Source organism: Mustela erminea, chromosome 1 (assembly GCF_009829155.1).
Source record: "Mustela erminea isolate mMusErm1 chromosome 1, mMusErm1.Pri, whole genome shotgun sequence".
NCBI lineage: Eukaryota > Metazoa > Chordata > Mammalia > Carnivora > Mustelidae > Mustela > Mustela erminea.
The window spans coordinates 45,569,991-45,583,298 of record NC_045614.1 but is presented as its reverse complement, the minus strand read 5'-3'; the positions used below and the strand labels follow the sequence as shown (position 1 = coordinate 45,583,298).

The window sequence follows — 13,308 nt, the reverse complement described above, 5'->3', positions numbered from 1 at the left end:
TGGGATACTTTAGGCTTTAAATATTTTAAATCTTTGAAGTATGGCACATGGACCTCAATTAAAATGCACAGCTCAGTGAATTCACACACAATGAGTGGAGGAATCACCTGAGTCATCACCCAGGACAAGAGATAAAACATTTCTGGGGCGCCTGGGTGGCTCAAGTTGTTAAGCATCTGCCTTCAGCTCAGGCCATGACCTGGGGTCCTGAGATCGAGCCCTGCATCAGGCTCCCTGCTTGGTGGGGAGCCTGCTTCTCCGTCTTCCACTCCCCCTGCTTGTGTTCCCTCTCTTGTTGTGTCTCTCTCTGTCAAATAAATAAATAAATTCTTTAAAAAAAAAAAAAAAAGTAAAACATTTCTAGCACAGTCCTCCTCCTCAGTCAGTATCTGCTACACCTGTCCCCAAGGATAAAAACTATCCTGACTTCCCACACCAGTCTGGTTTTGTCAATTCTTGAAATTTATATAGATAAAATCACGTTTTATTTATTGTTTTATATCTGGCTTCTTTTATTCAACAGTATTTTTGTAATAATTATCCATGTTCTGGAGTAGCTAGAGCTCATCTATTTTTACTACCATTAAATACCCTTTAGTTTCTTTATGTGTTCTATCACTGTGGGATATTTGTCTTGCTTCCAGATTGGAGTCATTACATAAAATGCTTTTATGGGCATTCTTGCACTCATTTTTCCTGGAAATACATCTAGAACTGTAATTTCTGAGTCATGGGGTCTATTTTTGGTGACCTTTATATATATATAAAGGTCACCATATAAATACACACACACACACACACACACACACACACACACACACACACACACACATATATATGCTTCCAAACAGTTTTCCAGAGTAACTGGTAATCAATTTTAACTCATACCCATAGTGGTGGAGAGTTCCCAAAGCTACACATGCCCATCAACGTGCAGTATTTTCAGTGCATTTAATATAATCCATCTAGTAGCTATTTCATTAGAGTCTTAATTTGCATTTCCCTAAATTACTAAGGAAGCCTAACACATTCCCACATTTATTGGGCATTCAGATATCTTTTGTGAAGCAGGTGTTCAGACCTCTTGCCCCTTTTTCATGTGGATTGCTTTCTTTTTTTATTTGTGCAAGTTTCTGATAAGGCAGATTATATTTAAAGTCAGAACTTGTGTGCCTCAAAAGACACAAGTGTTTTTGGTAGAGTTGAATCAGGTATATGATCCACCCCAGTTATTTGGAAAAAGAGGATGAAATGATATAGAATTATTAACTAGATTAAAAAAATAAAAGAAGAAGAAGAACTGCTAACCAGATAACTGAATAGGCAACAGAAAGGCAGTAAGGCATCAGGTAGACAGGAAATGCTAACTCCCTGGAACAGCAAGAACAAAGGGAAAGGATGACATTATTAAACTCAGAGCCTGGCGACGTCAGCTGGTACTGGAGTCTCTGAGAGGGACGCCTTACGGCTCCTCTGTAAGTGCTGGAAAAACAGCAAACTGGCTCTGATCGCCCCCATGGGACCAAACTGACAGCGCAGTGAAGCATGGCTAGTGCAGGTCTTAGCAACAGGAAGCCTGCAGGAAGGGGCCAGTCCCTGCCTCCATCCTTGAGGTATCCCTCGAGCACCCCTACTGGCAGCTGTCGAAGCTGACCCCTGGTTTTTCAAGCCCCAACATCAAAAGGCCCGAGAGAGGACGATGGGGTTGTTGCTGAGAGGCGATAGCTTGGTACCTAGCCAGAGAACAGAAGAGCAAACAGAAGAGCAAGGGAAGATGTGTATCTGACGGTAGGTGTGGGTATCGCTTTGAGTGATGCCCAGAAGTTTCTAACAGCCAACCTCAAAGTTACCACGTGCCCCCTCCTTTCAAGGCTTTATCACATTATCATTCCTCCCCTCACAACAGCCTTTCAGGTGAGAACTCTCATTATTCCCACCTGAAAGATGAGGAAATAAAGGCAAGAAAGTTGACATAACCTGCCCAAGGGCACACCTCCAGGAGGTGCCCAATAGAGTAAGTAACAATTCAGATCCCATGTAATTCGTTTTTATCGTCACACTCCAGCTCAAAAATAAAGAAGATTTACTGTAAAAAAGCTATAAAAGATTATGGTAAATGAGACATGAAAATTAATAGCAGGCCTCCTGACTGAAGGGAACTTTTACAGTAATCAATATGTTCTGGTCATGTTAGCTCGTAAAAATATGGCAGATGGCATCAATATCTTTCTTTCTTTACCTTCTACCATCTTTATTTTCCTCCAGTTGTTCCTTTAGGAATCCTTGTCACTGTGGAGAAAAACCACAGATTCTACTGATGGGTTTGTTTAAAATTACATTTGCTGCCAGTTGCTTTGATTTCTGTACTTTGCTCTGACAGACGATAATTGTGTTTGGGTGAGGACAGTCCTTCTTTCTCTCCTCTAAAATCAAAACTTGGGCCCGAGCTGCTCTCAGAGCCGTCACCCACAGGACAACTCTCTCACGCTGGCTGTACACAATCGTTTGGATGCATTTGAACCACCTATGAACAGGGCACCGCCATATTGCTTTTTCTCACTCACAGACACTGTCTCAGTGTGCTGATCTGCCAGACATTTGGAGAAAAATATATGAACTTATTTATTCTCAGACTGAAGTGTAGAGTCAGCTGCAAATCTGACCTCCTGGAAAACACAAACCAGCATGGCAGTCTTGTGGAATTAGCTCCCAAACTAGCATGGGAGCTAACATGAATGGGGTATCCTCTGGGTCTCAGGCACTCTGGTGGGTACCGCCACTGCCTCCTAACGGGGGGTCTGCTCATCCATCCCACCAACTCAAATGACCCTCCACCCTGTAGCCAAATGCAAACCTGATCACATGACTCTTTGTTATGGGGGAGACTGAAAGTCTTCACTCTGTGCACCAGACACTGCTTTCCCTGGAACTTGACTTCAGCCAATTTCACCTTCACCCCCTGACCTCTATCCCACTAGGTCCCTTTTGCCCCAGGGCTCTTGCATATGCTTTTTCTGCATTTTGTCTCCTGTTCCCCATATACACCCCTTTCCAATAGCCAACTCTTACTAATGCTTCAGATATCATTTCCTGAGGGAAGCTTCTTTGACTTTCCTTTCTGGACAGGTGAGGTCCTCCAGTTAGAGGCTCACAGTCCCCTGGACTTTCTCTTTATGTCATCTGTCATTTATGATATATGTTCGCATGTCTGTGTGAGCCTTGTCTGTTTCTCCCACTAGACTGTAGGTTCTAGGAGAGGATGGGCATGCCTACACTGCTCACCATCATGTGTCCACAGCACTTAACGCTGGTAGGAACATGGTCACCATTCGAGAAGGATGTCATGAGGGAGTCATTAACATCCATGATCACAGCTGGTAGGGGACACCAAGCAACCTGTTTATTCTGCCTCTGGTCTGAATTGCTCCCTCCACAAAGGCCAGGGCACATTCATATTCTCATGTCAGCTGTGTTCATTTATTTATCTATGTGGGCTATGCTTGGTCATCACTCTTCTGACAGCAGCACACATGAGCCCGTGAGAGTCACTGCAGGAGCATTTGGACTTTGAAGCTCTAAGGTGGGGCCTATGGTTGTTCATTTGAGCAAGTGCTCCGGGTGTCCTGGGCCCACCTTGAATGGCACTGCCTCAGCCCCTCACCATACTCCATCCTCACTCCCAGACCAACTTGACCTCAGAAACATTTTCTCTGCTTCAAGACCTCTTCCCCTTCGGCCCTGCATTCATCTCCGTTCCCTACTGTGCCAAATTCCCACAAGCTCCAGGCCTAAAATGGTGCAAGTATAACTATCTTACAGTTCTGGAGGTCAGAAATCCAGGGTCCATCTCTGGGCTGAAATCAAGTGTTTGAAGGACTGTGTTCCTTCTGGAGGCTCAAGGCGAGAATTTGTTTCCTTGCCTTCCCCAGCTTTTGTAGCCACCGTGTGCATGGGCTCCCACCTCACTGGTTCTCTGCTTCTCTTGTCATGACTCCTTCTCTGACCCCATGCATCCTTCCTACAAGGACCCTTGATGATTCTGTTGAGTCACCCAGGAAGTCAGGATAATTTTCCATCCCAAGATCCTTACTTGAATACATCTGCAAAAAAACATACACCTTTTGCCATGTAATATAGTCACAGGTTCCAGAGCTAGGATGTGGACATCTCTGGAGGATTGTGACACAGCCTAGCACACACTCCAATCCCCACCATATCATTCTTCTTTCCTACTATTTCTAGGGAAGACCTGTCCCTTGTATTTGCCAAAGTCTACACCATAATCCTCCCACACCCCCACTCTTCACATCTTCCCATGTTGTGTGCCCTTCACATTGTCAAATACTGCCTCTCGTTGTCTTCACCTGTAGTAAGTTCTTTTTGGAGACAGACTGGTCTGGGCTTGAATTCCCAGCTCTGCTACTTTAGTGCTGGGTAGGCTTCATCTCAGAACTTCAACACTGGTTCCCCTCTAGTAGACTTACAAATGTCTCCCTTCAGGGCTGTTGGAAGGATTAATGGAAATAAAGGATGGATATAATAATAGTCCCTCTCCCACAGCCTATCCAGTGGCAAGCATTCAGATAAAGAAAATGTCAGTATGATTATCTTCATTGTTTCTTCCTTCTACCTTAATTTGGAGTGTGGAGGTCTACCACGACTCTTAAAGATGGTTGGGCTGTGTCTATAAGCCATCACTCCAGTAGCACACCCCATGACCGGACAGACACAGGCTGGCCTCTTCGATCTGCCTCATTGTTTTCTAAGCTGAATTCAGTCCAACAGTTGTTTATTAAGCCCCACTCCTCCCCTGGGCTGTTTGCTGAGCGTACACGATTCAGGCTTTCCTCAGATTTGGGCAATAGAATAAAATTTCAAAGTAAAGTGACATATGCCCTAGTTGCTTGTAGACATCAGAACAGATTTCTGGATGAAGGGATACTTGAGCTGAGTGAAGCAGGAAATACTTTTTGCAGGAACAGGGTTATTTCTCTTTGTATTCATCAATTATATCACCGCCCAGTGCAAGGGGCCTAACTCTTATCATCAGCAAGATTTATGCTTGAGTGTTTCAGAATAGTAAGAGCTTCACCATTCTGTTCTTTCAAGCCCCAGCCTGGCACAGAATAAGCCTGTGGTGTGGGCCTGATTAATCCCAGGATGCTTTTTCAGGGATGGGCATGATATAAATTTCCAGCAGCACTGTCAATTTGCTTGATTGGAATGTGGTGACTGTCCAAGCATCTACAGCCAGCACAGAGAGACTCCTGCCAACAGAAACATGGCCATGTAATAAAGTATCAAGAACATCAGGTTGGGCCGTACATCAGCGGCTGTCCGACTTTTTAGATCTTGACTCATTGCAGCAGAGTGAAAAATATACCTCCACACATCCTGGGCATGCCAGCTTTCTTTTTTTTTTTTCTTTTTTTTTAAGATTTTATTTATTTATGGGACAGACAGAGATCACAAGTAGGCAGAGAGCGTGCCAGCTTTCTAAAGCAAAAGAATTCTGTGATGGCTAAGTATTGAAGCGAGCACGTAACAGTAAAATCCCTGAAAATACGTGTCACCAACCTGGTGATCAACCAAAGCAAATCCCAACATAATTTCTCAACAAAATGAATGCAATAAAAGGAGCAACAATCCAAAACCAAACCAACTGACGGCAGCACAGGTGCTCTCCCTTCCAGAAAGCCATGGGAGTCCCTCTGCTTCATGCTTGCATGTTCTCAGCAGAAGCTTTGCAGAATTGCCAAGCATTAGGTGGCTTCCAGACTTACTGATAGAATATACAGTGTAAGTTTTTTAGTGAACTCTAATAATGCCTTAATTTTAATTTATGAAAGCCAAGTTTTAGTTATCCAAATTTTTAAACCTTATTAATAAGCAATCCTTAGTTGTGCCTCAAAGTGAAAAATCGATGGGCTTGTGTCTACTACCTGCAAACAAATAAACAAAAGGATTTAAATTCTCAGATCCATTTATAATCCATCCAGGAAAAGCCTGGTAAGCTGGAGTGGACTCAAGTGATACTCAGAGATACTCTGAGTGAATGAATGAATGAATGAGTGAATGAAACCAACATGCACTCTTCATCTCCTAGTGCCCCCATGTGGTTCCCTTTTCGTCTTTCTTGGGAGAGGCTAAGTGTCACACAGCACTGCAAGCAAGAATCTACAAATCTTACAACTCTACGGTAAAAGCAGGAATGTGGAGGTAGATCCAGGTCCTGGAAGTCCGGGGACAAAGAGGATAGGACAAAGGTTAAGGAACACACAGTGAGCTAAGATCTGTGGAGACTTGAATTTTTTACAGATTTGTAGACAATGAAAATCATTCGTCTTGAACCTCTTACTTCATAGGGAGAAAGGGACTTGTGATCATAAAAAATAGAAATGATGACATGAGCCTCCCAAGATTGCTGTAAATTCGGTGAAAGGACACGTGCAAAGCACATGGATTGATTTTGAAGTCTGTCAATGTTTAATAAATGTTTGTTCATTCCTGAGTGAAAGGACCAGAATAAGTCTTCTCATTTACAGGAGTGTTTTGTCAGGCTGCTAACCATCCCCAGAACACAGGAAATTCATACTGAATCAGCGGTGATCTCAAGAGCATGTTCCTGGCTCCGAGCTCTGGTATACTATGAGGGAGTTCGTATGTTTCTGTTCAGATAAGCATGAATCTCAGGCACAGTTTAGGACTCCGTCTAGTAAAGTAAGTCTTTCTATGCTATCCTCCCGTGGCAGGAACTTCTGCTACATAGCTCTTGCCACATTGTAGCTTCTACAATTATTTACATGCATCTCATCTCAGCTACTCCTGTGACTTCTCTGGAAAAAAGTACACTTCCTTTTAATTTGTTTTAATTATGAAAGTAATTACCTATAATTTCATATACTCATAAATTACTTAGAATTATGACCTGTTGGAAAAATAAAGGGGAACCTGGGTGGCTCAGTCTTTTAAGCATCTGCCTTTGGCTCAGGTCATGATCCCAGGGTTCTGGGACTGAGTCCCGCATTGGGTTCCTTGCTCAGTGGGGAGTCTGCCTCTCCCTCTGCAACTCCTCACACTCATTGTATCTCTCTCTCTCTCTCTCTCTGTGTGTGTGTGTGTGTGTGTGTGTGTGTCTCTCTCTCAAACTAAATAAATAAAATCTTTAAAAAAAAATAGAAATGTTTTTTTATGGGGCGCCTGGGTGGCTCAGTGGGTTAAGCCGCTGCCTTCGGCTCAGGTCATGATCTCAGAGTCCTGGGATCGAGTCCCACATCGGGCTCTCTGCTCAGCAGGGAGCCTGCTTCCTCCTCTCTCTCTGCCTGCCTCTCTGCCTACTTGTGATCTCTCTCTGTCAAATAAATAAATAAAATCTTTAAAAAAAAAAAATAGAAATGTTTTAGATGCTGTGGGGGTTGGAAATACCAGCATCCAGAGGCAACCACTCTTTCAGAATATTTCATCGTTTAGGCTGTACGTTGTTTTGTTTGTGCTGTTCTTTCTGTGCACGAGGCAGGGTTTTCAGTAATGAACAGTAACTGACTCTGGGTTACTTAAGCAGATAATATTTTAGTAGGAAGATAGCCGATCATTTACAAAATATTGGACATTTTGTTTCTACCTTCCATGTTTTAAATAAAACTGCCGAGAACAATCTGTGCACAAATTTTTATCCGTTATTTGAATTATTTCCATAGGATTGAACTCTAGGAGGAAGGACTCAAGGTGAATTCTTCTAGGTCACAGGATCCCTGTTTTGGGGTCCTGAATTTTAAGTTCTTGGATAGATAGCATAAGTCTGGAAGTAATTTTTATGAAGGAGAATGAGTGATAAACGTCTTCCATGTGCTTTCATATCTAAGACACATACAACGTCAGGGCTACCCACTGCTCTTTGTCCCGACTGTGGCTCCTGCTGCAGCCAGATGAAGGGGTCTGATGTCACTGTTGGAACGTGGGCAGTTGGAAGAGGGGCCTCCTTGTGCGGCAACTGCCACACCAGCCCCGTGTCAGCGCTCTGTGTAACTGTTGAGACAAAGTGGCTGTGGCCCCCTTTCCACTCAGTCCTTCTCCTGGGAGAAGGTCCCTGCCCTTCTTGTAGAGAAATGCGCCCCTCCCTCTCCAGCAGCCATCATGGTTCACTGATCATAGAAAAAGCACGCACTGTGGCCCCCAGCCCTGGGTACCCTGCTACGTTGTTCATAGGCCTGCTTCCCCCACCTCTACCCTCACATCATAACCCAGTCAAGGACAGAAATTCCATCTGAGTCATCTTTTTTCTCTGCTAGCTCATTACCCACTCTCTCCCAGTGAAATGTAAGCTCTGTCAGGACAGGCACTTCTGTCTAGATTTTTTTTCTGGCCATTTCCTCAGTTCCTGCAGCAACCCCTGCCCCATGACATACACACAGTGAATGCGATGATTAACCTGAGTTGAAGAATAGCCAAGCAATACAGAGTCGAGAGTCTCAGTGTGATTGTTTTTCTCTCTGAACACATCAGGATTTGTTTCTTAGCTCTGGCCCTGGCTTGCAAAGCATCTTAGCCCTTTTTTTTTTTCCTTTTCTTTTTGGTCTTCCTGGCTCTCCAGTTAGCTCCTCACTGAGCACATTATTTGACTCTCTTTTGTCCTTCTTTCTATTTTTCATTAATTAAAAGCCACATTGTTCAGGCATATAAGGTATTTTTCCCAATGAGCACCTAGGTTATACATTTTCCTGCTGCTTCCTAATATAAATGACAAACTGATGTCAGTTGCAGCTAAGGATACATGTACTAGAACTGGGGAACCCAAATTCAATTCATGCATTTGGAATTATATGTATTTAGACCCTAACTTGATTGGCTTTCTGTCTCTCTTTGAATTTCCCTCATAAGTTGCTGGACTTTCTCATGCACAGATACAATGAGATGGATTATTCTGATTAGATCTGAATTTGGTCATTGTCCTGGTGTCTTATTTTCAAGCCAGTGGCTTATGAAGTTGTTCAGGTCCAGGCTATCGGATCGCATCACAGCATTTTAGAACCACCAGGGATCCTGGAACTTGGTTCCTCTGCAAGTATAGAAGGGTGAGGAGAGTTAAAAGTGTCAACCTCAACCATTCCAGTTTCCTTCCTCATAGTTGTTTATGCATGTGTGTGAAACATCGTTTCAGTGAACTATTTTAAAATATATATACTTAGGAATACCTATGTGAACATATGTGTGTATACAAATAATATACCTTCGCCCACGTGTACATATGTACACTCAGGAAAACCTCTCATGTCCTTCCACCCTGTGGCAGATGTTACAAAACTTGGAACCAAAATACAGAGTAAGTATATTCCTTTCCTGGCCCCTTGAAGTCAGGCTTGGCCCTCCGATTCAAGGTGGCCATTGAAAGAAGAGTGGAGGTGGTGTGCGTCACTTGCAGCCAGAAGCACCTAAGAGGCAGTGCTCGGTTCTCGAGAAGCTCGTGCTGAGATGGGGGTGCCTTAGATGGAAGCAGTCTACACTGGGGGTACAGTCCAAGAGTTCCCACACCCAGAGCAGACTTGATTTGAAAAAAAAAAAAAAAATCTGTGTTAAGGCACTGAGATTTTGTTACCGTGGCAAAACCCCCTGCTTCCTGGTCATTGCAAACCTTGAATACAAGGCCAAGAGAGAAGATACTGAAACGACCTAGCTGTGACCCAAGGTCATCACGGGAATTGAGGCCATGGCTGAATCTAGGACTCCTCTCCCCCAGCATGGTTCTCCTCTCCCTACAGCACTCGGTACTCCTTACTACAGTGCAAACACCCCCATGCAATCAGGAAGAGCTAGAGGGTGAATCATGAAACAGTTTTGTACACAAGTTTAAAAACATAAATTGTTCACCATTTTACTATCTTGCAAAACCTTCCCTACTTTACCTGTCAAACCAGAGATGGATGTGATGGCAAGAAGTCTCAGTAAATTGCAACATTAAGTAGCGTCACAAATAATCATTCTTGCAAATAATCCAACAGGCCTGAGACTTGAATAGGCTCTGGGGTACCTGAAAATATTACCAAAGCCGTGAAAGACATATATAAAGGTGTTTTTTCAAATCCCAAATTATTCACCAATATTACTGAAATATGAAAGTGAGTAGTTAATAAAATTGTCAACATTTTGAAAGGGCTATGAACTATCCTTACTACGTCTCGTTCTTAGGCCTGCTCACAGAGCAGTTTTCCCTGTCCCCTCCCCGGCAGGTCTGCATAAAGCAGACGAGATCCGTCTTTCATCCCCTTAGAGCCCTGGGATTTATGGGATCACAGATATCTATACACACATTCTGATGCAGTGCTTGCCAGACCCAGCACTTGAAGGTGAGAAGTAGACTGAAGAAAGGGTGTAATCCTGGATATATGTTGTGCTTTTTTGTTTTTTGTTATATTTACCCCTGATAGGTAGGTTGCCAAAAAATTTGAACTTTCTCCACTTGGACAAGTTTAGGAAAGTATTTGTAGCTTCTGGAGACCATAAATAGGAGAATTACCATAACTTTATTCTAAAGACTTTTAAGATAGTGACAGCACCAGTAGAATAGCTCACTGGAACTGAGTGGAAATGATCCCCTTTCTGATGGAATCAAAGAGCTACAAAGAACTGAACCATCCCCAACTCCGACTCTTAATTGTCAAGGGAGACCTAATGTGAGCACGAAGTCTTGAATGATGGTCATATCAGCCCTCAAAGGCCGGACCCAGAGCTTGGAGCACCTTTGAGGGGCGCAGAATTCATGGTACACACAAGCACACTTTGGAGACAGGATGGAGGAAGCAGAGTGTGCTCTGGCAGTAATTACCGTGCTACACCAGACACATGCCTGGGCTGCCCGGGCTGCCCGGGCAAGTCATGGGGTGTCGCTCTGTCGATATGTGCTCACACAAGACGTTGCAAACACAGTTATCTGCCAGATCCGGGCAGGTAACACACTGGCCCCAACAGGCGCTACCCATCTACATGGACCACCTGCCGCTTCCTTGCAGACAACTGTTCCCCTGCTCGAATCCCACCTACAGCTGCCAAATCTTCCTATTTAAAAAGAAAGAAAGAAAGAAAGATTTATATGTGTACTTTTCAATTTCCAAATGTTGCCCACAAATTGAAAAACTCAAAATATCACGAAGACCAAACAAATTCTCATAATTTTCGCTGGGAGGTCACCAGTATTTGGCCTCTTTCTTGGGAATGGAAGAGACATGTGCTTTTGCACCAAGGAGTAAAGAACAGGAAGGCGTATGCAGTTTCAAAATTAATGAATTAATCTCTTAATTAAAAATGGTAACAGATGAAACACCACCCTTTTCCGACCCTCTCAAACGGCAGTGTGGAGGCTCTGGGGGCTCAGGTTTCGCCTGATTCACTGATCTGGTGGCTGGGCCTCTTGCCTGGAAACTGAAGTGTAAGCTGTGGCCCTTTGCCCACAGAGGCTCCATGGTGCCCACCCTGCTCTGTGCAAGACTGGCCCCGGAAAATACCAGAAACAGCAGGAGGGAGGAAGGGCAGCCAGTGGAAATCTCTTGAACAGAGCCCAGCAGAAGGGAGGCTGTCCTAGCCTCCAGATGGCTGCTCATCCTGCCAGCCCCATTCCAGGTCTCCAGCCTGCTGGGTGGCCCAGGGGAAAGGTGGAAAGTCCAGACACAAACCTGCTACTGCCCGTTGGGTCACCCAGGCCTCGCCTTCCAGCTGGTAGGGCTACTCTCCCTCTGCTGGGCACAGCCTGCCCTCCTGCACCCTGAGGGCTGCTGCCCACCTGGGGAAGGCCACTTTGGGCCTTACCTCAGAGATTCAGCAGCAGCTGTCAACAAGGGAGCAACAGTGGGCCAAGTTTCTGGGCTGGGAATCTGCCCTTTTGGCTGCTATGTCCATGCATCTGGGAGACAGCCGACTCAACGACTCTAGGTGACCTTCAGAAGAACCTGGACAGGCCAGAGGAGCTGGAGTTGAGACGTAGGATATGGGTACCCTCTGCCCCTCTTTCCCAAATAGGCACGCCAGCTGCAAGGTCCCAGTCACTCCCCTATATCCACTGATCATGAGGGAAGAGCCCAGTGTCAGAGCTTTTAAACACCATTAAAGAGCTAAGCTAAAAAAATCTCAGGAAACCCCAAATAGGACCTCCTCATCCAGAGTGTCAGGAAAATGAACAGAAAGTTCCACTACCATTCCTGTTCCCCTGGGCTGGTCATCAACATCCGGTACAGGGTTCCAGCCAGGACTGCCTCGCAGTGGGAGGGGTCAGAGCAGTGGGAGTCCAGGGTGGGGGATGGGAGGTGGAAAGACCAGCACAGCAGAAGCGCAAATTCAAAAATCTTCATTGACCCCAGACTCTTTCCTTGTGATATAACTCCAGTGTTCTGAATATTAAGAAATACATATTTGTTTTTAAAAAATGGTAACAGAATATATCTACAGGTAAATCTCACATTGCATTCTCTAAAATCTGTGATTTCCTTTCAAGACTCTTTCAGCTGTTGGGCTGGTTTTAGCCATCAAACTAACTGGAGCTTAGTTTTCATCACAACAGAGTGAGCAGGAATGAAATCTTGTCTGGAGGTGTCCTTGCCTTCTTCGTATTCTCCATGGCTGCCCAGCAGACTTTCTCCATATCACATCAGCCCATGCCGTGCTGCAAAGGATCTTGGGGAAGAGGGAGCCATGCAGCTATGGTGGGCTTGTGCAAACATGACCCCACTGGGCTGCCCACACTGTTGCCCCAAACAAATGAGGGTTGTCTGCAAGGAAGAAGAGAATAAATGATGTCAGGTCAATCAGTAATGTCTGCCGTGACTACATACTTCACCCATTCACTTATTCATTCATGAAAATATATATATTTTTTAAGATTTTATTTATTTATTTATTTGACAGACAGAGATCACAAGTAGGCAGAGAGGCAGGCAGAGAGAGAGAGTAAGGGAAGCAGGCCCCCTGCTGAACAGAGAGCCCGATGCGGGGCTCGATCCCAAGACCCTGAGATCATGACCTGAGCCGGAGGCAGAGGCTTTAACCCACTGAGCCACCCAGGCACCCGAAAAAATATTTTTTGAGCGCTTATTAAGTTCTGAGCCCTGTGCTAGGCCTTTGGAATGCATGAGTAAACAAAAGAGGCAGAGACATCTGACCTCCCAAGGAGCTTACATTCTTGGAGAGGTGAGTGCAATTTTTAAAACGAAGCTTTATAGTAATTTTAGAAGTTGACAAATGCTTTTGAGGGAAAATACAGCAGAGGAAAAGGATAGAGAATGATGGGACTTGGGTTACAGTTAGATACTAGGTGATCTGGGAAGG

The 13,308-nt window shown here is 44.5% G+C and overlaps 2 long non-coding RNA genes across 2 annotated transcripts in view; one reads left to right on the top strand and one right to left on the bottom strand.

Moving 5' to 3' along the window:
- The window catches only part of LOC116579826, a 392,811-nt gene extending 382,485 nt beyond the window's left edge, over nt 1-10,326 (top strand). Inside the window, exon 4 of the long non-coding RNA XR_004281435.1 lies at nt 10,224-10,326. This is a non-coding gene — a long non-coding RNA (uncharacterized LOC116579826). The remainder of the gene's footprint in view (nt 1-10,223) is intronic.
- An 845-nt stretch (nt 10,327-11,171) lies between these two features.
- Nucleotides 11,172-13,308, bottom strand: part of LOC116579823 — a 6,509-nt gene continuing 4,372 nt past the window's right edge. Inside the window, exon 3 of the long non-coding RNA XR_004281431.1 lies at nt 11,172-12,752. This is a non-coding gene — a long non-coding RNA (uncharacterized LOC116579823). The remainder of the gene's footprint in view (nt 12,753-13,308) is intronic.